A 25919-nucleotide genomic window follows, 5' to 3' on the forward strand; every position below is an offset into this window, starting at 1 on the left:
TCATGGTCACTGACAACGTCACTTTATGCTCGTGCAGCCGTTCTTTTTGTCCATATCAAAGTGATAATATTGTTTGGGAAAATTATATTGCGGTGAAGTGTTGTCCGAATGCAGCTCACATGAAAAAATCGATTTTGTCCGCCATATACCTGGAATACTTTTCAGAGTTCAGGAGTCGACTTCAAATTAGTGGGTGTAGTGATATTGGATGAATAATTGATGATTATACTTCCTGAAAAAAATATGCAATGGACAAATTTCAAGTAATGAATGTTCACAAAGTTTTACAGAACGAGGCCGTATTATCGCAGCTAGTTCACAGAAGCCCTCTACGCAATGCTTGGATCGACGTGAGTCAAGGCGACAAATAAGGTGGCTAAGGCGGCATGTCCACGCCATCGTGGTATTGACACGCGCACGGGAATGATTGATGACCCGTGTTGGGGCCAAGCGTAGAAAACCTCCTGCTCGGGGTAACTTAATGTCTTCTGTTCCACAGTGACATGCCAATGAACAATAGAAGTACGACAAAAACACAGTGTGATATTGTCACGACTTAGTAAGAGACGGGAAAGCCGGTGTATAGGACTTATGAAAGCACTTTATCAGAGCAGTCAACGCGACTTCGTTGTCGTCTCTGTTTTTCAACCTGCGCGCTACTTCAGCGCCGTTTTTATCGCCTGGCACACACCCGCGGCGACAATATAGCATGCGGCAATACCTTATGTCACTTCTGCGATGCGAGCAAATGTTTCACTAGAAATAGAGAAAAGTTAAATAAAACAAAAAACTAAAAAAGAACAAAAAGATAACTAAAACAAAAAAATTTATGCGTGGCTCTGCTATCCCAAACACCAGAGATCAGTGGAGCTGGGGGAAGGCCAGTAAAGAAGTGCCAAACCACACACTTAGTCTAACTTTTGCTGCGCTTGTGTAACCACCGCACCGCTCCTTCTCTCTCGCTAGGCTCCATCCACCCTCGCCACGTCGCTATGCGGCGCGATGCTATTTTTATACTCTGCTTTCGCTCTCTCTCAGCTCTCTCTCCCCCAGCTCGGCGAAGCTGCGAACGTCAAGAGAAACCCAGCGAGGTTCTCACAGCTCCAGTGCGAAAAGAAGAGCCATTAGCAAACGATGCCGATAAGAGAACGCTAGGTTCGTAAAGGCCTCGTAGAGATCAACTGCTCATCATAGGCTCAAACATAAATCGGCCACATGCTGCACCAGCACTGCATGAAAACAACGTTGTACGCGAGCAATGTCGTACACAAGCAACGCTGTACGCAAACAACGTTATACGCAAGCAACGTTGTACGCGAACAACTCTGTATACGCACAACGATGTATGCACACAACATTCTTGGCAAACAACATGTTGTTAGCCACTTTTTACCAAAAACAAAAAAAGTCATTCAGATACAGTTGAAACTCGATTTATCGAAGTAGTGGTGACTATTCTCGAATTATTTCGTTAAATCGGGAAGTTCGTAAAATCGAGAAAGGAATTCTGCGATCTATCTAAACCTAAAACTGTAACGTAGCGACACGTAAAAGCTTCCTCGGCATTGTATTTGGCGCTAATCCAGCCATCTGTCGCATAAACAATGAAATAACGAAAGCAACCACCGCCGCCCCCACCAAGGCGTTGTTGAGTCGGTTATTCGGTGCATGGGCGCGGCGACAGCCTCGTCAAATTAAAGCTAGGGATGTGACCATGGTGCCTAGATGTTTTAACACGGTAGCTTTAGAACGCAAGCTCGAAGAATAACCTGTCTGTGTCAAAATTAGAAAGAAATCACCGCTTTTTGAACTTATTTATTTCAGGAAAACTTCGTTAAATCGAGTTCGACCAAGTATGTTTCGTTAATTCGGGTTGATAACACTGAGCCCTATGGGCACTGCTGGGCAATGGAAATTTCTTCGTTAGATCGGGAACTTCGTAAAATGGTGTTTCGTTAGATCGACTTTTAAATGCACTTGCTCTCGATCTCCCTCCCTCTGATCATGTGAAGTGCCTTGAAAGCGTAACTTTCACTCGTTTTCTTTAAAACCGTATCCAAGCTACGCAAGTGCGGCTTACGCCGCCACTTTATGTCGCAATGCATACACGCTGCGCGCAAAATGTATCCAACTGCTGCCTGTCATCTTTTTGTAAACATTTATTTTCCTTTCTTCTTTCTTTCTTATTATATATATATATATATATCACTATTTTTACCTTTCAGTCAGAACCGCAACTGATTTCCCTTATGCTTGCATTGCCTTCATGGTTTGTTGACTTCACGTGGTGGGGACATATAAAAATAGGGCCCCTAGGTTCTTCTTCTCGTTCACGGTCAGGGCGTTTATAATTAACTGCTATAGTTAAAAAACCATAAGCGTTGCGTTAGGAGTTCACACGGTACACCAGTGTGAAAGAGGGCGAACATTACATTTCCGTCTAGATAAAATAAACTCTGGGGTTTTAAATGGCAGGACCACGATACGATTACGAGGCACGCTGTAGTGGGGAACACCGGATTAATTTCGTCCCCTGGAGTTCTTTAACGAGCATCCTATGTGCATGGTACGCGGGCTTTTCTTTGTTTCTTTTTTCTTTTTTTTTCATTTCCCCTACGTTGAAATGCGGTCGATGCCGCCGGGATTTGATCCCGCGACCTCGCGCTTAGTAGCGCAACGCCAAAGCCACAAAGTCACGAAGGCGAGTTTCGTTTATATCCAGTAATTTTCTTCCTTCCAGCGCTTCAGTAAAGGAATTTTCACGAGGCAGTTCCTTCAGCAAGATGACTATACAGCAAATCGCAGCGACCGTGGTTTTGACGTACATTCGGAAGAATCGATGTTTGAATTCACACTGCGAGTGTTCCTATTCGCAGTAACCAAGAGTGCATATTTATTCCAAATGCTTCAAGGGAGTCGTGTCACGTGGCAGGTTCGTTTTGTTCATTTCGTTCGAGATATTCTGGCCGAGACAAGACCCCTAGTTGCGGCTAATTTCGAATCTCTGAGGCGGCAATCTCAGCACGAACCCGCGAGCTCCGGAGTGATGCAGCTTGTCGCTTAGTTATTCAATTCTTTTTTCGGACGAGAGCTTCACTACAGCCGCTATCAGCTCCACCTGCTTTCGGACAGGCGCGCAGTACTGGACGAGTTGTATCATATTGCAAGCAACTATTTGTGGTGACTTCATTCCCGGCTCGGAATGCGAGATTTGTCGCAGTGGGCAATGAAGTTTGGGATAAAGATAATAAAGGGCGAGAATTGAACCCCCCCCCCCCTAATATAATCGAACACAATAAACGTGCCTTTTGGTACGATTGAAAATTAATTTATGGGGTTTTACGTGCCAGAACCACTCTCTCATTGCGAGACACGCCGTAGTGGGGGACTCCGGAAATCTTGACCACCTGGAGTTCTTAGTTGTGCACCTAAATGTAAGTACACGGGTGTTTTCGTATTTCGCCCCTCATCGAAATGCGGCCGCCATAACCGGGATTCAATCCCGCGACCTCGTGCTCAGCAGCCCAACACCATAGCCACTGAGCAACCACGGCGGGTAATTACGCAATTAGGAAAAGTAGATAACACGGGGCATAATGTTAAATTCGTCTTAGCGGCTAATAGTCATATATTATGTTTCGGGTTAGTTTTGATATAACAAGAGTTACAACCGTTTTCTGTAACCGCACTCCCTCCGTAGACGGTCATGTATACTGACAGCAGATGGGAATTCTGTAACGTTTAGAACTCCACAGTGAACTAATTACGACAAGTTAATGAAACTCGGCGTAATGATAGAGTCGTCTTAGCGGCCAATTTCAGTATAATTTTTACCAAGATAACTACAGTGGATTGATAGCTACAGAGCATTTGCGAGAAACTGGAGATGAAAATTTTTTTCGTGTCGACGCGACGCGTATAAACGGACGGACATCGACCACCGCCAGAAGGTAGCTATACACAACTTCGCTGTAATAAATGTAGCGTATTTTTATCTTTAAAGTTACGGTATGCCTACAACGCCTGTTCTTGCAGAGCGAAAGCGCCACTGCTGACCTACTGCAGACACACGTTTGGTTACCAGAATATTGGCCAGCCTTCTGGTCATTGTAACAGTGCCCTAGAAGAACTTCAGTTTGGCCTAGTTGGTATTTACTGCATACGTTATTGACCACAAATAAAGACGGGGGCCGGGGAAGAGAATACAAATGCCGCCCGTGTAGTTCTTGTGTTCTCTTCCGCTGTCCCCGTCTTTATTTTCGGTCAATATGATATAACAGTGCCCTAATAATCTCTCTAAAAGCGCTCCCTAAAAGGTTGGAAGGAAACCAAGGCTACTGAAACAGACCTCCTCCCTCCTTGTACGAAATAAAATTCTGGCTACGAAACACCTCTTAAATGTTCTGTACAATTGGCTTTGACGTCTCCCTTTTATCGATCACGTATACGCCAGGCGAACCCTTAGAAGTCGCCAAAGTGTAACCGTGCCTTATCGCATTGTCTGTACTATTTATCGGGACCGGAGCCATCTTCGTTGCCCGCAGGACAGTGCAGCCAGCGGTGGCCTCCCAATCAAACACTAGTCTCGCAGAAACAAATCGTGTCCACCACAAGAATCTCAGTAGATAATGCAAGGGCACTCGCGACACACCGTTCCTGTTCCCCGCACTGGTGCGATGATTGCTGCACAATCAGCTGCGAAAGTTTGCCAGGGCCCAACGGAAACATAACAAAAGAAAAAGAAAGGAGAGAAATCAACATTCCAGTGTAACGTGACGGTTCCATAGACTCCTACATTTTTTCGAAAGCAACAAGCTCACGGAGTTTCTGGCGTTCATGCACTGCCACTGGTCCGAATGCTCCAAGAGACGAGGCTCTCGATTTAACGCGAATTACGCTAAACCGCGCGCCATCGAGCACAGCAACAAAAGTGACGCTGGGAAAGCTTTCCGCGGCGTGCGTATAGGGTGCGGAGAACGCCGGTTGGGGTGCTCCCATAGTTAAGATTGATGCCCCCCTCCCCCGTCACAAGCGGCTTCAATGACTAGCATTCTTCCACGCTCCCGGATAAATAAGCTTTTTTCTTCTTCTTCTTCTTTTTACTTCCTTTTACGACCGGCACGCAAAGGCAGAGTGCGATGCCCTATACTGACGTCCCGCCACAAGTATAGACTGATGCGATCGCGTTCCATGCCGTGCGCTGATACCACGCAAGCAGAAAAAGAAAAACAAAGAAGAAACAAAAAAAAAATGCTATGTGGCTTTTCATCCGTCGATACCGTAAGCAGTTGAACAAATGACCCTTCAGATAGAGACAACCAACCTGCCCTCTTCCTTGCTTTAGCTCGCCCGATCAGCCTGTCAGCCCTGTAATGTATTGTGCGGGCGTACAGCCTTTTATTTTTAAAAGATTAGTGTAAATTGGTGGCTCCCCCCACCATTTTGTTAAAAGGAAGTTTACGGTCAGGGTTTCAGTATTGCAAAGAGGACATCGCCCAAGCAAGCATTTAAGATGTGCCGCATGTCGTCCTCAAAATTTCTAGACAATACAGACATTGTCATAGTGACCATTTTCACGTTCTTTGCTTACATTCCACTCACTCACTCGCTTGTAGTGTACTGGCCCCAATAAAGGTGGTATCAAAGAATAATAGCCTCAAACAAACTATGAAACAGTTTTTGCGAGAGGCTATCCAACATTCACTTCCCAGAACACACGACGAACTCCTTGCAGAGGCTGTGCAAACGGCTACCATCTGTTACTTGTTATTTTTAATTTTATTTTCTTGAATATTGTTAATGACACAAACAAGAGCATTACATCAAAGCCTGCTATCAATTAATAACGTTACAATTTCTCTAAATTATATTTAGTTTCAATGTAACGTTCCTCTCTCCTAAGGTATCTTGTTCAAGAAAAAAATGTTTTCGCGAAACGTTCGCGATGTCACTGTGCTCTTGTAGAACCAAATGGGGCTTTGTTGCATCTTTTGACAGTGAATGCATTTTCATGTATGCGTGCACTTGGGATAGGACAAGATTACGAGTTCATTATGAGCGTTATTCAACCGCTGCAGGCATGAAGTAAGCCCCCTTAAAAAAAGCAAGTTCACGTTATCAGAGTACTCATCCTTGACCAAGAGCATTGTAAAAACGTCTTTAAATAGCAAGCGATTTCATTTGTACCTCTACAGTAAAGGTGCAAATGCCGCTAGTTCGAAAAACAATCTGAATAAAAAAAGAGTGAACCAGCATAAATGCGTCAGACAGGCTAGATGACGTTTTCTATAGGTAAACATTGCTTTGTCAATTGTATATCCACAGTACCGATAAAGATAGATCATCTGTCGATACATCATGCAGTCTGCCCCATCTTACTTCATTTTTATTCAGTGTAGCTACAGGTGATACATTTCAAGTGTCGACAGGCGAGAGAACTTACGCTTGGATAGATGACCAAAATGCTTTATTTTTGTTTTTTGTTCAGGGGAAAATTTGTCTAAATAAACAATGTCCTACACTTCTGGTTGCCTAACTAGCCACCGCTGCAATTCGGCAATATCAAGGGATGCTATAGCTGTACTTATGTCGCAAAGGGTTTGCGACATAAGGCAGCTATTCGGCTTAACCAAACTTAATCAACCGCCTCACTACAGAGCTAACAAGTCTGTCAGGTGGTCAGTTCGGCAGGAATAATAATATTCGCAGATTGTTGTTTCTCGCGCTTTGCGGGCGGTACACGTAACCAGAGCAAACGATTCTATCAAAGGTGTTCCCATCAGGTGGCATTCGAATGTTTGACTTTCGGTGAGACGGCTTCGACTAAACGGCGTTCCACGAAGTGTCCAGAATCAGCACCAGCTACGAAGTGGTAAATTACACCAGTCCCGCAGTTATATTGGCTATATATTGCGCCCACGAACGGCGATAGCGACGTACAAAAACAGCGTCGACGGTCGCAGCAAACTGTTATACCGCACGCTCGGCGACGCTGTTCATTGCAAACCAAGCAAGGCGGCGCGATGCCGCAAAGGTCATGCCGAGGTGCGCGACCAGCCGGTCGTCAGACTCCGTTTCTTCGCCACCTCCCACTCGCCAAGGCGGACACCTTTTCGCCTTTCCGCGCACTGTCGCGGACGCGCGACTACGCTATGGAGGAACAACACAGCGATGACGCCTCCTCGCCCGTCTGGGACGCAGGCAGACCGACGACATCCCACGCACGCGCACACACAAAAGGCCACCCACGCAACGTTTTCTCTTCCCGAGCGACATCGTGTGCCTAATGAAACGCGGAGCTCACCCGAGGCGCCCGCTACAGCGCCTAGCACGCCCACGTGGTGCGCGTGCGATACATTGCCGTCAGCGCGAGACTGCCATTCGAGAGGGAAAGGAGGGTGCAAGTCTATAGTCGCCGCATCGTTCGATGCCGACCGAGCAGACCGGTCGGTGGTGGCTCGACCGAGCGTACAAGAGTAATGCTCCCGCAGAACAAAGGGCGGCGACAAAGGACGCCTCCGCGAACGCCGCGGTGCGCGCACTAACACGGGCGGCCCGCAGAGGAAACGGGTTGACATTGGCTCCGGGCACGCCGACGCCGTATGCCGGACACAAGGGCGAGAGCGGGGAGACGTGCTCCCCTACGACGTCTTCGCTCCATCGAGCCCCGACGCCCAACTCCTCTTTCTTCCGCGCGCTGCCGCCCAACCTCGCAGCCCAATAGCGGAGCCCGATAAATGCTTATCGGTCGCTGGTCAGCGAGGTCCGCCTCTGATAAATGGCGCTCCGTCACAGCGGGGCAGAATGCTGCTGCACGCACGCCGTGCGCGAGAACCCCCCGATTGGACTGTTCGGACTCAAAAGGAGCGTCGCCTCTGCCGGCCGCCTTTCGCTCTTTTGTCCGTCTCGCCAGCACGACGACCATTCATCTATTCGTCTCGGGCCTGAATAAGACGCCGGCGCGGGCTGTGCTTGTTTCTGCACTGCCTTTTCCTTCTCTATCTGCTCGTCACAATAATGAGGCCAAGGGCGCTCAATGAACTGGCGGATTCTTTCTCACTCGCTGCCAACCGCGGCTATCCCGTTTCTCTGTCTCGTATTTTATTTCCCCCTTTAGAACCTGCCTGCCAATGGCCAGATAACGGCCCAGGCGCTGACCACTGCGTTCAGTTGCATTCTGTTTACAGACCCACTCCTGATATCCCGCTGTCGGTCTGGAATCCCGGCAAGACGTTTCTCTGTCCTTGTTTGCCCGCCGTCATATTTGGTTATGATCTCCACGAGGAGAGCTTTAGAAACGTGGGCCTCGATTTGCTACCGCTTGCATTGCGACGAAATGTGCATGTGGGCGCGTATCGTGCTAGTTTATCGCCGCTATCTGTTAAACCGACATACTTTCGACCAAGAAGTTGCGTAAGCGATCGTTAGGGTTGAGGATCTGGCGCCCGGCTTGGTTTGTTTCTTCCTTTCCTTGTTGCCCTGTACCCCTTTTGGTATAGTAAGCGATCGTCTTTCACTCAAGCGGCGGAACGGCTCGCTAACGAATGAACTAGAATAGAATACTAGAATGAACTTTATAAGAGTTTGCAGTGTGAGCAGAGTTACAACTCTCCCGAGGTTCCAGAGCGTTAGCAAGAGTTATTTTAACACTCAAGCTGTAGACACTATTGTCACACACGCCATATATCAGCCCATACCAGAGCAGCATCAGCAGCAGCGCATGCTCTGGTCTCCCCCACCCGGAAAACGGCATAATTAGGATGCTCGCATTACATGCGATCTGAGTTGAGCAATCTGCATGGGCTACTCATCTCATGTTCCTTCGCGCGCATAGTGTCGTCAGAGTCGCCACGTTGTTGGGCACCAGAATAGCTTGCTTTTTACCTGGATATGAGCCCGTTTCGACTATGTGGTATGTTACGGGAGGAATAAAAAGTAAAAGACCATCTTTGCAATTTTCACGTACAAGTGGTAATAAAAAAAGTGAGAATGCTTCTTTTCTTCTTTCTTTCTTTCTCGCTTTCTTTCTTTCTTTTTGGGGGGAGGGCGAGCGGGAATGAAGAAGCTTCTATCACCGATCGCTTTGTACAGAGGGGCTGTGGTCTTCTCTGCAGCAACAGTTTCATCTGCCGGGAGGAGACGTGTGTGAACAAAAATGAGAGAGAGAGAGAGAGAGAGAGAGAGAGAGAGAGAGAGAGAGAGAGAGAGAGAGAGAGAGAGAGAGAGAGAGAGAGAGAGAGAGAGAGAGAGAGAGAGAGAGAGAGAGAGAGAGAGCTGCGGGTATGACAAAGAACGGTGAAATATTTGATGGTAAAGAAGCGCTACAGTCCGCTGACCGCAAATAACGAGGGGATTGTGACGCGTTCACCGTAAGCTCGAGAGATCATGTGCACGAAAGCTGATACACCCCGTGTAGTTCCCGGCGTCTCTTCTCGTTTCCACATTCTTGCGCTTAGTACCCGTCCGAAAAATAACGGTCCGAGACTCTCTTTGAAGCGTGCATTCTCTGACGGTTGCGAGTGAAACATGGCAACAAAAAGAGAGAGATAGAAAGAGAGACAGAGCGAGCGGGAACAATAAACGACACCGACAATGGCAAAAAAATAAGCACGTATTACACGTCGCCTCGTCGTCGAAGCGGCCGCGTGCGACGAGCACCGAAGGCAAAGCGCGTGCCGTGCGGGTACGACGAGGCGACACGAACCACGAGCAACATCGCACGAACAGCCGGATGAGAAGGAATGCAACGACGACCGCGGCGGCATCGTCGCGGCAGCGGGGCGGGCGCTTTTATTGGGCCAAATAACGGGCCTTGCGGCTTCCGCTCACGTCAGCGAGGCATCACTCGCGAAGTGCGGAGAAAAAAAAAGGAGGCTGCTCGGTGAGGCACGCCCGCCGCCGCCACCGCCGCGCATCTATTGTCGGCGTGCTCGCACTTCAGATTACGTGCGTCAAATATTTATAAGCACCACCGCAACCGCGGCCTTCGAGGATCGTCTCCGCCTCCGTACCCCCATCCCTTACTCTGCGAGCTTGATGCGCCCCTTTCGACCCACCGCAACTCCCGCCTCAATGGCAGGCGCATCATCTCGCCTCCCGCCCTCTCCCAATTTCTGTACCATCACCTCCCCATCCCCCCCCCCCACCCCCGCCACCCTTCATCTCGCCGGGGGCGTGTTTTTAGCTCGCAGCGCTTTCCAAATGCGAGACCGTTACACAGGCCTCGCGCGCTACTGTCGGCAGGATGCTTCGCGGCTGGCATAACCGCCAAGAACAAGGCTTCGGCGCAACCCTTCCCTCATCTGACTTCTTCCCTCGCAACCCTCTCTCTATCTTTCGGTGTGCACCCCCTTTTCAAGGCGAAACAAAGAGAGTGCTCTCTTTGTCTTCGGGGCGGCGCGTTGCGTCAGTATACGTTACGCGTTATCCGAATCAAGGCCGCGCGCGCGATGCCGCTCATTCTCACTTTCGACGCCACCTGCGTTTCTAAGATCGGGCGGACCATGACCGCAACCGTGTACACTATTGCTAAAATGCAGCGGCGTTGGTGTCCGATCGGTGCTGCTCTCCCGTCCTGCTTGTTCTCTTCCCTATCACCAGGCGAAACGAGGAAACGACGACACGTACAGATAGACCGACACAACCACGACATTTACTTAGAGGGAAAATGAGCCTATTTATACAATATTTGCTCTTTATAGAGTTTTTACAACTACTATAGGGAACTCTGGCGCAGCGATCATGGGAATGATGGGTAGTACATGGATTCGTCTTACCTTCATGCTCGCTGCTTCAAACGTTCTTGTGGCTTCGTTTATCATGCTTTATCTGGGCCTGAATTGGCCAAAGTATCCAAGCACATTATGCCTTCTTCAATGCAGAAGGTAATTAGACTCGGGAAGCACGCATAATCAGAGCTATAATCCCAGTGGTTCAGCTTGTCCATGCGTACGCGGCGTAATGGCTTCAATATTGGGCTTCTGCACTAAGGTCATGTGTTCGAATCCTGCCGTCGGACAATTATAATGTATGTACAATCACTTATAATGCAGGAATTTCTTTAAAATGACCCCCTTACGAAGTCACGGAGCCATCTCTAAAGCCAGAAGCACAAAGTTTAGGCAAATCCATGTACTGCACATCAAGCCCGTGCTGGATGAACTGCCTTGTTTGCATTGCAGCACCCGTAGACACTAACGCCACAATTCCCTCTAGTAAATAATCTTATCACTTCGGAGGCTGAAGACCAGACGTAGGTACGTGAATTTCTGCGTCGCTCCGTATTTGTCGCGTTTGCGTGCAGTAAAAACTTCAGCGAAAGATGCCATCGTTTCGCGTGGCCATGACGGACGAGGAGCTGTCACGTCATCGGATCGACTGGAACTTGCCAACGGACGGCTGCTGTGCAGGCGATGGTGATTTGCGACAATCAGGGATGGCTCGCGTAGCTGGTGTGCGTATTCTGTGCTACCCTAGTGCATGTACAAAAATCTCCAAACGTCATGTGCCTGCATTCCTTAACTCAATTCCTAATCATTATTTCCCCTTTACTAGGCCTGCGCCAAAACCGCGCCCCCACCCCCCTCCGGTCCCGTCCTTTTTTATTAGAAATGCGCAACATTAACTCAATTGCTGTAGAGCGCGATTATGAGCATCCGACATAATGAAGCGCTCAAATTATTAGACGTGGTCTTGAAGAAAACCACCCGGGTTTCCTGGAAGACGTTGAGAACACCCCAGTGCCCCCGAAAGACGCCTGGAAGCAGCTGGGCCGCCTTTACAGGCTCTCCTGTATTCAGAAGAAGCACGCAACTAGCATCCCTGTTCATATTTAGTGCATAATAGGGAGATGATTTTTGTTCTGCAACAGCCGACTCATTCAGTCGTCAAGCAACTTCTTGCCTTATAATGTTTACAACGTATGTTTCTTATCAGCTCCGTGCTATTAGGTGTTAAAGGTTTGAAGCATAATGCTACTCACAGAGAAGAGGAGAAAGCTGTTGTCTATGGACATTAAAATTTTCCCGTACATGGGGTACGCGTCACCGATTTTGTCTCGACAACAAATACCTCTTGTCGCCGCCGAAGCAGAGCAGTAAATGTTTTGCATTACGTATTTTAAATAAGAATATATGTCACACTGCAAAATACAGAACATAACTTTGATGAGTAGTACGAACTTGCCGCTTTTCCTGAAGAAAGCACAAGGCCTTCTGGGCTATTCCTATTCAATTCACACGAAAAAAAAAAGGTCAGTCCTTGCGCTTTGAGAATGCCATTTACACTCGTTTTGAGGCCTCTTATGTCGCGATAACAGCGGCGAATTGCTTGCATAACCGACAGCAAGCACCACAATACGCCCAACGCGCAAAAACAGGAACGAAGGACATTTCCTAGCGGATAAAAATACTGAATGAATAAGGAGAAAAGAAACACAGCATTGCACTTCTCTACATAGGCCTGCGTCATTCATCGCGCCCATATGGCGGTCGGGCAAGTTGGGGGAGAGGGGGTGGGGAGTGTACAGCTTTCAAAACATAAAAATGAAACGCTCATTCAAGTCGCCGGCGCTATAATTCGCGCGCCGAAATATTGTTATTCATCTCCTTCCGCCCACACTGTTGCAAAGAAGGGCGCACGAATCAAGCGAGACGAAGCTGAAGAACAAGAGAGAGTGCCATAGTACGGGATCACGATCGCGAGCATAGAAAGCGAGATAGAAAGAAAAGAAGAAAAAAAGGAGCCACAAGAGGCAAGTGTTTTGAATGAATGCCACCATCCCATAAAAGACGTGTCGGAGGGGGGAATACTTTCTCTGCGCCTTGCCTGTTTCATATTCTTTTCTTTTTTTTTTTAGGGGTTCCTATCCGTTCCACAAACGACAATCGCAGCACAAACACACTCAAGAAGACACAGGCGAAGAAGAACCAAGAAACGGCACTGGAGAGCGGACAATCATCTGAGAAAGTCGAGAGAGAAAGAACGGGAACTACACTTGGCACGGCACAATATAAGGGAGCGGTTGGGGGAGGAGTATGCAGGGTGAGGGAAGAGCGAAGGATCCTGCCTCATGTACAGGAGCGTGCAACCGAACGCACTGCGACTTCTCCGCCTCACCCCTTCAAACCCTTCCAGTCGTCGGGACAATCAAGCTCACAACAGCCAACGACCGCCACACACACACACACACACACGCACACACGCACGCAGACACACAACTGTGGTGTTTCTTACGTTGTGGGCGGTCGGCGGCTGAGAACAAGTAAATGGAAATGATGATAGAGAAAAGAGGAAGAGGAAAGAAAGACGAAAATGAGGAGTAGAGGAGAGAAATGAGGAAGTTGAGGAAGAGAGGATCCTGGAGAGAGAGAGAGAGGAACCAGGGCGAAGTTGCTTTATTATCTAGCGGAGAGGTGGGGAGAGAGGAGAAAGGGGGGGGGGGTCTCCGTTTCCAGGCGCCATCTATTATGGCTGTTCTTTATACACATGTGCGGCGATGGCCGGCCGCTACTGCGCCACACGGCGCTGTCGTTGCGCGCGCACTTTGGTGCCGGAGGTCGTCTCGCGAATGAGCCACGCGATGAGGAAGCCGACGGCTTCAAAGAAAAAAGAAAGAAGACGAGGGGGAGGGAAATAAGCAAAAAAATAACGGGGATGTAGGTAAGATCTGAAGAAGCAGCCGCGGCAACAACAACGGTGGCAGGAAATAAACAGAGGGTTTAGGATTGAGAGAAGGAGCGTAAGAAACAGACTCAGGCTTGAGCACTTGTCGGTGACCTAAGAAGTGTCTCTCTTCATTGCTTTCTGTTATTTTTTCTGGTCTTATTCTTAGACGTTTTTACGCTCAACAAAAGGAGAAGCGAGACTGTACGCAATAAGCATGTGCCTGAAGAAGTCATGACTCATTTCTCGCGTAATGCTCGACACTGTGTATGAGTGTGCGTTCAGTTTCTCTCGGGGGTTTCTTTTTTCTTTCCAGATTCTCTCTTTTTCCTCCACGTGTCCTCGCAGAAATAAATAAAAAAGGAATGTACGTGAAAACATTGCTTAGACGGTGCACGACTTGGAGTAAGTACGTACTGTACAGAATCATGCGAGCGACAGGGTGCGAGGGCAGGGAGAAAGTGAAAACAAAAATCTGTACGGCTTTTCTTTTGAGGAGCCCGTATGGGCTTCCTTTGTAGCAATTAGCGACGCCTAGGTGGAGGTCTCACTGTCCCTTTATTAATGACTTCTCTGCACCTTGCGGGTTTCCGCACAACTATCACGTCAAACTCTTGCCCTTGCTACGAGTTGTTGATAAAGCCAACTTCACTCTGCCATCTTCTAGCCGCCTGGTTAGTTCAGCGGCTGCCCCGGATAAGCGGTGGTCCCGGGTTCAAGTGTCGGGTTCGAATCCCGGATCAGGACGAATTTTTCTTCAACTGCGAGGCATTTCTTTCGAAGAACCAGTATGGATTTTCTTTGTAGCAATTAGCTACCTACGGGTGGATGTCTCATTTTCCTTGTATAACTCTATAACTTGAAGAGCCAACTTAAGCTGCATAAAATTTAGAGATTAGGTCACAGAATACAAGGGGCTCAAGATGTATGTTAGCGTAGAATGACACCACTATTTATGACGAGACAACAGCTACAGAAACGCGTGACCGATGCGTGTCCACAATAAAGGAAGGATCGAAGAATAACAAACACGACGAGTACGCTGCGTAGCGGGCCTGGTATTTTCACGGTCGCATTCCTGATTAGCTGACGCGAGCCTCTGATACTAGTGTCCCATTACCACGTAATGGAATATCTTGAATTCCGAAGCCATGGCGGCACGCCAGTCAACTAAAGTTTTCATTTTGAAGCACGCAGCAACGAAAATAATGCGAAAATGACGCTGCTCGTTGGCAGCGTTACGCTTCGAGCAAGGGCTGCCTGCAAAGTAGAATGATGGAACGGCTGCAAGTTCCCACACCTTGTGGTTTTATCTAGGAAGCGTTAGCTGCCACGCGGGTTCTCTTACAAGAAACACCCATACGTCGGCACTCTTCTACGCGAGAGTTTCTGCAGAAGAAAGTGGAGGAAGCGGGGGCTAGCATGCGCGGCCTGTTATGCGGGGGATGCGAGCGATTAGAAACACGCGTCCGAAGCGCACGACGACGAAGGAGGTCCGGTCTTCGCTCTTCCTCCTCCCCCTTCGGCGGAGGCGCGCGCGCGCAGCTCCGCAGCTTATTACGGGGTTCCCCGCTGTCCGAGGCTCGATCGCACACAGCAGCCGAGAGAAGGATCAAAGGGCACAAAACGAAGAACAAGGGCATATAGGAGCCGTGGACCCTTCTGGACGCCAGGGAGGAGGGAAACGCATGCGCCTTTCTCGTTAGTGAGGCTCAGCGGGGCAAGACAAAACAGATTCGCCGCACTCGGAAAGAAACAAAGAATTCACCGTTCGCTTCTGGCGAGCGCGCAACGGGGTCTCCCGTCCAGAGCACAAGGCGCGAGCGGCCTGGCTTATTCTATATTTTTTTTTTTGCCCGTCGTCGTCGAACGTTGCTTACACGAGCGTTAACGCCGGCTTTACTGCATCCGCTGTTTCTCGGAATAAATTATAAGCGCGATGGGGGTGGAAGTGTCGTTGGCGCTGGCGTCATAGTCTCAAGTCTGCGTCATTAGATGCAAGCATTAGAGGGGTTTTGGCGCAAACTCGAGGACGGGTCCGGGCATTCGTGCATGCTCTAAACGGAGGGACAGTTCTGTTGGGCAGTGCAGTCACGGCGCCGCTATTGCCTTCTTTTTTTCTCCCCCTCCTCTTCTTTTCTTTTTTTTAGAAGCTTGAACGCTAGGCGTTGAAGGCACTTTACTTGATAGTGGAGCTCTTAATCCTCACGTGGTTCACTCGCTCTCACCAAATGGCGAGGTAATCGGTCGCGCTAGCCCGGGGGCCGGCGCCGTGTGTTAATTCATTGGGACAGCACCGAACATGGCGCCGAAGCATTTTCACAGGCGTGGCACGTGGCGTAGAAATACGCTGTTTTAAACCTATCTGATTAATTATGGAAGGCAGGATAAGAGAAGTTGTGTAAGACGTGTCCGGAGAACGAAAATACGCACTACGAGCGAGGGAAAACGACAGCATAATCAAGAGGCCGCGTAAACATGATTGTTCGCGCACCACTGGCGTATACGTTGAGGCCAAAAGGCTTTGAGCGACAGTTTCCCTGCCACTTCAGCCACTTTCCGTGGTCGTTGGTTGGTGATAACCTTTCTAACCTAATACCATGTGATTGTCCACGAAATGTGGTGAGAGCGAGAGGTTTGAAGTGAGTGAGTGCGTTTCTCATCGCGTAGGCGACCTAACGGTCGCGATGCCGACGAATCAGCTCATAGGGCCCTCTGTAAATACCGTACACATGTGCCTCTGACCAGCTTTGTCCTCTACGGAATTGCACAATAAAAAAAACGTTATTTAAGTGTCGTATCACAACAAATATCCGGCTCTAGGCGAGCGTAACTTTCTTTACATTCCTCTCCATGGTTTGGAGTGTCTGCTCGTTCGGTTTCTCGCCTATCCCGGCTTCGGGCCAATCCCGGGAGATGGTATAATCAAAACTAGGCATATACTGGAGACGAGGTCGTGTGTGTTATGTGGGCCGAGTTCTGTGGAAGGGGGGGGGGGGGTAGAGAGGGGGGAAGGGGAGGCGGCTTGCGGTCGGTTAGGCCCGAGAGCGTCGGTAAGGCTGAACACATAAAAACCCGCATCGCTATCGCTGGTCATTGCTTGCCTGTAGGGCAAAACTGCGATTTTTTTTTTTGACACAGAATAACCACATGCTCGTGTTTTCCTAAGCTGCCCTGGTAGAACATTTTCACAAGTTCGCCCACGCTTTCATTTTGCAGGAACATATATAGGGTTACACCTGTATTGTCGTCAGCAGAGTTATACGCCACGATTTGCATGTAATCAATTATATGTAATTAATGACATAATTTTTATAAAATTTTGTACTTGATCGGTTACTTTCTTAATTCGATAACGCTCTGTAATTTTTTTTTTCTGTGACGAAGCACATGTAACCATTTACACTATTGACGAGACAAGATGTAACAGGCTACAAACCTCTGAGCCGCTGAATTTGATGGCAACTACAGTGGAACGCCGGCGGCAGTACCCCGCGGCCGCAGCCCGGCGGATTCGCATGTTCAGACACGCAAAACCCGGTCACTCATTTGTTTCGACACCTTAACGCTCCACCAGACGTTGGCCGACAAATCGAACCGGTGCTTGTGTATATGGCCTAAGTTTAGGACGTCCATTACAAAAAATCACGTACGGACATTTTTTTCTGTCCTGCTCTGTCATGATGATGATGATGATGATGATGATGATGATGTGGCCAACCCTTTGTATCGGGTGGACGTGGCAACCACGCCCAAGCATTGACCCTACCGGGAGCGCCATCTATTCTAGCCTCACCGACAATGAAGCCCACTGCGCCGAAGAAAATTCGTGCGCGAGTAACTACAATCTTGCGCGCAACGTATACGCACCTTAAGATAACACCCTTCCATCCAGCGCGCACATCGAGCGACCTCTCAGTGCCACTGTTGTGCTGATGTTTTCACGGGAACAAGATCGAGGGAAGATGACCGACAAATTTCGAAAAGCAACTGTTGGCGAAACTAAACGATGTGTGAAGCGCAGCAGAGGGACGGTCTTAAACCGCCAGGCCAGCTCGTTGTATTTACAGCATTTGCGCAGCGTCAATAAAATGCTGACAGGGAACTCACGCAGAAGTAATCAAATTAACTTTTAGTAAACCCTCAATCAGTCTCGTGGCGCAGTAATTCGTCACCGTAATCAGTCACACTTTTTGTTCTTGAAGTAAGCGTAATTGTAATCGCTTACTTTTTTTTGTAGCGTGTACGAATCTTTCCGTCGGTATGCTAAAGGACAGAATTTGCAGGCATATCCGTTCACTTTGATTGCTTGCATCTCAGCTTTGATAATTTCGCTGTATAGGTCATCCCCGATATGTGTCCTTTAGTGACTGGTTTAGGGATGAAACTTAAGGTTCTGGGAAACCTTATGAGTTATCATAATAGTAATATCCTACCAAAAGTAATATTTTAGCCTGAGACATTAAGCGCTTTCTGAAATAGCCTTACATTTATATTAAAAATTTCACTTGACGTGTTTGCGAACTTCAAGTACTTATACTTTGTAATTATTTACTATATTTATAACAGACATCTTTGTTGTTAGTGCATCTGGATCACTAACCATAGCCCATGGAATTTATCAGTTAAATATCAGGTCATTCGAGCGATGAGGTAAAAGACCGTTAATAAAAGAAGGCTTATACTAGAACCTATACTGGATGAAGAAGACACGAAACAATATAAAAAAACAAAATATTCTATGAGGTAATATGTAGAAATACATAACTTTCTACGGAGCACATCCAACACATAGAAACTCAACAGAAAATTAGGTTGGTTTACATAATATGACTGAGTGCCACGGAACAGTGTCTCTTGAGTGCGTAATAAAATGCTACTCATCTCATTGCAGTAGAAATGCAGTTCTGAAACAAGATGCCGATATGACTTAGCCTGCTTGTCTCGTAAACGTTCCTCGAATATCGATGAAAGAAGTTAGATTGATTTGAACAAACTATGACGGTTTGAGGCACCTTCCCTGCAGCGTACTTATTTCTATGCATATGCATAAGTTCTTGTTCTTGTTCCTTCGTGAAATGGCAGAACCAACTCGGGGGATCGGCCATGAATCGGGCGGTGAAAAAAGTGTTGTCTTTTTTTAGGAAATAAGGTGAAATGAACTATCTCGTGAACGTTAACTAATATCTATTGTTACAGATATGTATGATCAAATATCTAAGTGTTAAGTAAAAAGAAAAATTTTAGCATGCAACTCTTTCTGTCTAGTGCAGAAAGTTGCAGAGGGCTTCACAAGTGTTTCTGTGGCTTTGCGGTAGCCCTAAAGGCAAGAATTACCGGAAGAGACAAATTCAAGCCAAGATTTTGGAAGCGTTCTTGTAAAAATACTTTCCTTCGAATAATGGACCGGAGACACGTCAAAAAGAAACGTTGCAGAGATTCTCATAGTACTTCTTATTTCTTTTGTCATTTTGTATAGCTGCTCAGATTTTCAACGCGAATGCGCGTTTTGCTTAAGCTTCCACTCCGTCTGCACCTACTCCTTACCACGCCCTTAACTTACTGTGAGATTCTGTAAAGACAAAAAAGGAACTTACGTCACAACTGAAACACGTTTGAGTGTCCTACTCCTACAGATTGGCAGTGAAATTATTAGGAGATGTCATGCAAGCATTACGTAGTATGTCGCTCTGACGTTTAACCGACTTAAGGGGTCTTGCACGTATTTTTATTATTTTATTTGAATACCTAAAGTGACGATGCGCTACTGCGATTCGCATGGTCAACGTGGGGGTGTATTCTGTAAGAGTCCACCTAGTGGACTGTCCACTTCGGCCGCTGCTGATTGGATGCAGCTGTGCGAGAGAGGAGGAGACGAGTGGCCCTAGCCAATCAGCAGCGGCCGAAATGGACAGTCCACTAGGTGGACTCTTACAGAATACCTACGCTCCCCCCCCCCCCCCCCCCGGTACTCGGCAGTAAACCTACCAAAATATGCACCGTTTTCATTCGTTCCTGGGTGTTATTTCGGTGCTTAAATGCAGAGTGAAGACAGACTAAAAACGGCGACTATCGGTCAGTCAAAAACTCCAGGAAGACATCTTTTAGACGCTTTAAGAGGACGTATTGGTGACATGATTCTTAAAACTAAAGTAAGCGTGATAACAAAATGTACACAAGGAAAAGGCTACGAACAACCGCCTGCCGATTGCCGTTATCGCGAGAAGCGCCTGTCGCGCTCAATGAATTTTACTGCAACAATACTTAAGAGCTCAAAACAGCGTGTGCTGCGTCCGTGTGTTTCACGCATCTGTCCTTTTCATTAAGCCGACATCGTCGTGCGGTCCCGTCGCGGCGGCCAAGTGTACTTATGACGTTGATCTGCTGAGCTCGAGGCCACAGGGTTCGAATCCCGGCCGCAGTGGCCGTATTCTGATGGGAGAGGAACACAGAAAAAAAAAAACACGATCGTGTAACGTTTTTTGGGCGCACGGTAAAGGTCTCCCACGTGCTCTAAATTAATCCACTGTCCCCTTACGACGTCGTCATCGTAAGCCACCGTGCCAGTTTCGGGGCGTTAATTAAATCCCATGAGTCAAGTCAAGTTCATGCTGTCGTCGCGAGGTCACCTCCACACCCTATAAACTTGACCCCCAGCACATGGAGGAGAAAAAAAAACTTAGTGAACCAACGCCGCCGCCGCTGGGGTTCCAGTTCATGTCCCTGCGAGGCAGACGCGCTAACCACTGAGAACAACTATGGCCTCCAAAATCAGCGTGCGCAGGTCGATTTCGGAGGCCTTGGCACAATGTCTGCACTTGGTAGTGCGGCTGTCTTGTGTGCCACACGGACTGCGAGAGTGGTGGCGTTTGTGCGCGCATCTCAGAGGCCACGGCAGTCGATACTGTAACGGACAAAAGCGCCGCTCTGCACATCGGAAAGAAATGCACTCGTTCTTCGTAATAAGGCGGTGTCTATGCAAACGAGTGCAGCGCCGGAGCAATGGCTGAAATCTATGGATTTATCTGAAGCGATTTGGTCAATTCTGAACGAAGCATCGCGTCCCATAAATATTCGCGTTTAAGTTCTTACCTGTATTCTATACTGGAACATGTATTTCTCGCGCAGACTCGGTTATAGCGGTAGACAGGCAGCCAGTCACGACGCAAATGCGCGATTTTTTTTTCAACTTCAAATTCAAACAAAGAGCGGATTTCCGCGTTTATCGACCAATAAGTTTAAACCAGTAGCGCGACCTCCTGTCGATCTTTCGCCCTCTGCCCGCGGGGGAAACAGGCAAAATTCATCTCCAAATGGCACAAACGAAACGAGCCTACCAACCACCACCGAGACCATCGTGAAAAAAAAAAACTGTCGTCAAATAGAAGCAAGTATTCTTTCCAAGCTCGTTATTTCCCCGAGAACGCAAACTCGGCGAGTTCGCGAAGGCACCCAACGACAAGAACAACGACGTCGCTAAGGTCGATGAAAACAACGGAGGTAACGCATAAGCGAAATAAACGACGACAACAACTACAGCAACTACAACAACAACAACAAATACGAGAAACAGCGGTGCCGGGGCCAGAAGCTCCGCAGTGACTGTCGCGACCATTCGATATCGATCGTATAGCGCTGCTGCTCCTTTAGGTGTTTTTATTATCCCCGGGCACCACCTGCAGTGCCTCCTCTCCCGAGCAGCTCGGCGCGTATTTTTGGCCGCCTCGCGGAGGTTCCACCGGAGAAAAAAGAATAAAAATTCGTGTTCGCTCTTCCTTCCAAATAGACGCCGCTTTTGTTCGCTTAATTGTAACATGACCGAAGAGCCATCCACAAGTGTACGGTTAGACCATGAAAAGAGGACTAGCGTCAAAGGCGCACTAAAGAGAAGCGTTAGATCAGTTTGAACTTATTAAGCAGTCTTTCACAAACTCTTTTTCGTTAATTTCGTGGTAATAGGTTGATTATTAGGAAACAACGGAAACAGAGAAAGCGCAGGGGAAGTTAATTGTTGTCACCTTTAATCGAAACGTTTAGATAATCGGCTAAACGGAAAAGGAGAGTTTACTCTCGTTCGCTTCACTGTCCGTCACTTCCCATGGTTGTGACTAACAAAAAAAAAAAAAAAATCGAGTCTCTCGGATTTCCCCTATTCTTCTCGCTCATTGTACGTAACAGTACAGGCATAGCAGTGCAGTACAATTCTTGCGCGCACCTGACTGAAAATACGGCTTGAAGTATGCTTGTGTGTGCACCTCCAACATGTGGCAACACTATTCATTTAGTCGTGATCCTCCATCCACATTTTGTCGTTGTTGCTTCTATAACTGGCGCAGAGTAGTCTAGGATAGAGCACACGGGCTCGGACTGATGTCTGTGCCTTTCTGTAAGCATTATTTAGCGCTGTTAATCACCTTCTAGGCGCTCCAGACTTCTAAAGCAGCGTTAGTACGCGATTTTGGAACCTTATGTGACACAACTTACGACAATCCATACCTGCCTCTTCAACCTGCTTGCGATCCTCCTTTCATAGTGATTACTATATCGCTTTTTTTATTGTTTCTTCATTACATTTAAAATATATATATATATATATATATATATATATATATATATATATATATATATATATATATATATATATATATACATATATATTGCGTTCATAGAGCACCACCGAGTTTTTCGTGTTCTGTTTGGAGTACAACATTCAGCCTCACGGGTATTGTCGTGTTTTTCATAACGTCAGCAAAAAAACGGACCGCGAACAATTGCAGTTCTCTGAAAAGAATCGCCCGCGGGCTGGGGATGTGGAGCTAGAAGCACGCGCTCTTATAATGATCTGCTGGCGTTCACTTCGGCAGCGTTAAAGAATAGTCTGTCTAGCACGATGGAACATCCGGACAGAGAGCGCGGGAGCTCTTTGAACGAAAAGCAAAAGCAAATGATCGTTGCGCAAATTTTATCCTTGTGTTCGGAGCCTATAGCTGCGGCAGGCCTGAAAACAGAAACAAAGGAAAATGTGATGTTAACTTTAGGTGATGAGTAATAGTTCTGCGGAAACCCGCAAGGTGGAGAAAAGTAATTAATGAATGGAAAAATGAGACATCCACCCAATCGCAGCACTTGCTACAAAGGAAACCCATAAGTATTCCTCGAAACAAAAGGCATTGCAGTTGAAGGAAAATTCGTCCTGGCCTAGTACTCGAACCCGGGACCAAAACATTTCCGGGGCAGCCACTCTGCCTTACGAGCTAACCAGGCGCGCGGCTAGCAAATGACAGGGCGAAATCAAACTTAACTCGAAGCAAAGGCAAGAATTCGACGGAATAGTTCTGCGGAAGCCCGGAAGGTGGAGAGAAGTAATTAATAACGGGGAAAGTGAGACCTCCAGCCAATCTTAGCAGTTGCTACAAAGGAAACCCGTCAGGGTTCCTCGAAAGAAAAAGCCTTGCAGTTGAAGAAAAATTCTCCCTGGTCTGAGACTCGAACCCGCGACCACCGCGTATCAGGGGCAGCCGCTGTGCCACCTGCGCAAACAAGGCGGCTAGCAGATGACAGGGCGAAGACGAACTTATCAACAACTCGAAGCTTGTTTAGCCGCCTGTTTAGCTGAGATGGTAGAGCGCCTGGCCTGGAAAGGCGGTGGTGCCGGGTTCGAATCCTGGACCAGGATAAATTTTTCTTCAAATGCGAGGCTTTCCTTTCGAGGAACCAATCTGGCTTTTTGTTGTAGCAATGGCTATGATTGGCTCGATGTCTCAGTTTTCCTTAATTATTTACTTCTCTCCATCTTGCGGGTTTCCGCAGAACTATTTCGTCGAATTCTTTCCTTTACTTCCAGTTAAGTTCGATTTCTCCCTGTCATCTGCTAGCCGCCTGGTTAGCTCGGATGGCAGAGTGGCTGCCCCGGAAAGCTGGTGGTCGCGGGTTCGAGTCCTAGACCAGGATAAATTTTCCTTCAACTGCGAGTCCTTTTCTTTCGAGGAATGCGTATGGCTTTCCTTGGTAGCAGTTGCTACGATTAGGTGGCTGTCTCATTTTTCCCTTTATTAATTAGGTGAAGAGAGAGAGAAAACACGCAATAGCAGGAAAAGTAAGGTCAACCACAAGGAAGTGCGGCTTGGTGCCCCACACGGAGGAAAGGGAAATAGGTCAAGAAAAGAGGGAAAGGATGAGAACTGCACGCAGTGGATGCACAGGACTACAACAGTCACTCAAGCGAGTAACTTTTACAGTGGAGCTACTAGAACCTCGCGGTGTTTCTCGTGAGCTCCGAAGCCTCTGTGAGCTGGGAGAGAGAGTGCTGAGAGAGAGTGAAATCAGAGTATAAAGATAGCACCGCACAGCATAGCGACGCGGCGAGGGTGGGCGGAGCCTAGCGGAGGAAAAGGAGCGACGCGCACGCGAGCGAGGAACGCGGCCCGGATACGTGCTCTCTCCTGTGGCGCGCGAGGCAGAGGAGTCAGGCAACACCGAGAAGGCCTGAGCGCTCGGTGAGTGACGTCACGGGGAGGAGGCCGGCGGCGTGCTCGGGGATACGAGTTGAATGAAGAGATTGCGCAGTTACGTGCGACGTTAACCGGAGCGCAGTTATTGTTTTTTGTTAGGCATAGTTGAACAGATGGCCCGCAGAGCACAGAGGGCGTACCAAGATTATTTTATTTATGCAAAACTATTTACGGGCTGCATTATTAAAAAGCCAGTCCACAAAAATGAAAGGTTCGACCTTAGGACTGAGAACGAATTTCCGCTACATGATGAGAGGGAGCATAGCTGATATTGAAAAGTCACAGTGCTGCCCTCTTCAGAGTAGCTTCTTTGCCTTGATTTATCGTCGGCGTCAAAGAATTTGCCGTGCATGAGACCACAAAAGTTCTTCAACAAAACGTTAGCGCTGCACCATAACACATATCTCATGACAACTTCGCTTGTGTGTCCTTCTTCACATTTGGGACACAACTATTTATTCCAGTATAGATTAGGCTTTAAACGAATAATTTCGCTTTCGAGGTATTATTACATACAGTACCGTAGTCCACATACTTACAACACCTCCAATGAGTTTAGCAATGGAGATACAAAACATTCGTGCAACTATTTACAAGGAAACAGCTGCCTTATTCCGCAGAGTTTCAGCCTTTCTCTTCTTTGCCTTAGCATTGGCATCCAATATGCTGTCATTCATCTTGCGGAAACATGAACATATAATTTTTCGGCCCCGATTTGTAATTTCTCCGGCAATTGGGCCCGCAGCACCTATTAGGCATATCCTGGCATGAACGTAATCGACATTCTGCGGCAATTAAGGCTTGCCGGACATACAACCGCAATCGTAGCACAAGCGCAGAGACTACATGCACGGTTCACGTCCAGAAAAAAGTGCGCTCGGAAGCATGTCGCAGCATGCCAGGACTAACCACGAAGCTATCCAAGGAGCGGCAGGGTTCCCAGAACTAATCGAAGTGTTACGCCGTCGTCGCCCACTCAGTCTTCCGCGCCTCATGCGTCGCTCGTAGCTTCGTAGCACGCTACACGGAACTTCTATCTGGGCCTCTTTTGCGTGACGTAGCTCGGGGGGGGGGAAGGAACAGCCAGAAGGCCTTAAGTTCTTTAGAAAGTGTTGGGTCAGGCGAGGGACAAGGGGCGTTCACCGTCAGCTGCTAGGGTGCCTCAATGTCCTCCTCGCCTGCCGCTGCGTACAGTGTGGAGACAACTGCGGCGTCTACTACGGCGTTGGCCCCGCGAATCGCGGACGCCATAGTAGACGCCTTTGGCGGACGCCGTAGGGAGGCGTTTCCGGCGCTCGTGTGTCTTGCGTGCGGTTTTGCACTATTTAACTGGCCTTCCCCCAGCTGCGCTGATCTGCGGTGTTTGCGATAGCAGAGCCACACATAATTTTTTACAGCACAGTTTTTTTTCTTTAATTAATCAGATATACTGATATAAGAATCATGGCGCGAAAAAACGTGGACAAAAAAGGCACATTTCTGGCCAGTATCGGCACTAACTACAAACTGATTTTATATTCCTGGAGGAATGCGAGCATCTATAAAACAATAGCTATTAATTCTACGTGACTTGGAAAGCTTCAATCACTTTCCTGAGAGAATCCTCGGTATAGAAGTATATTTCTTCATAGGGCATGTACCCACGTTTTAACGAACACTGTGTTGACAATGTGTTACACTTTGCCGGGATGTGTGTATTTTGTTTCGCGGCTGCTCTTAGTGCCGCATTGAAGTAGAAACAAGCAA

At 47.8% G+C, this 25919-nt stretch overlaps 1 protein-coding gene across 1 annotated transcript in view; it reads right to left on the reverse strand.

Annotated features, from left to right (window-relative positions):
- Positions 1-25919, reverse strand: part of LOC142582728 (unconventional myosin-Ia-like) — a 172744-nt gene that overhangs the window by 38843 nt on the left and 107982 nt on the right. The gene's annotated exons all lie outside the window — the stretch shown is intronic.

This window comes from Dermacentor variabilis, chromosome 5 (genome assembly GCF_050947875.1).
Source record: "Dermacentor variabilis isolate Ectoservices chromosome 5, ASM5094787v1, whole genome shotgun sequence".
In the NCBI taxonomy this organism is placed as follows: Eukaryota; Metazoa; Arthropoda; class Arachnida; order Ixodida; family Ixodidae; genus Dermacentor; species Dermacentor variabilis.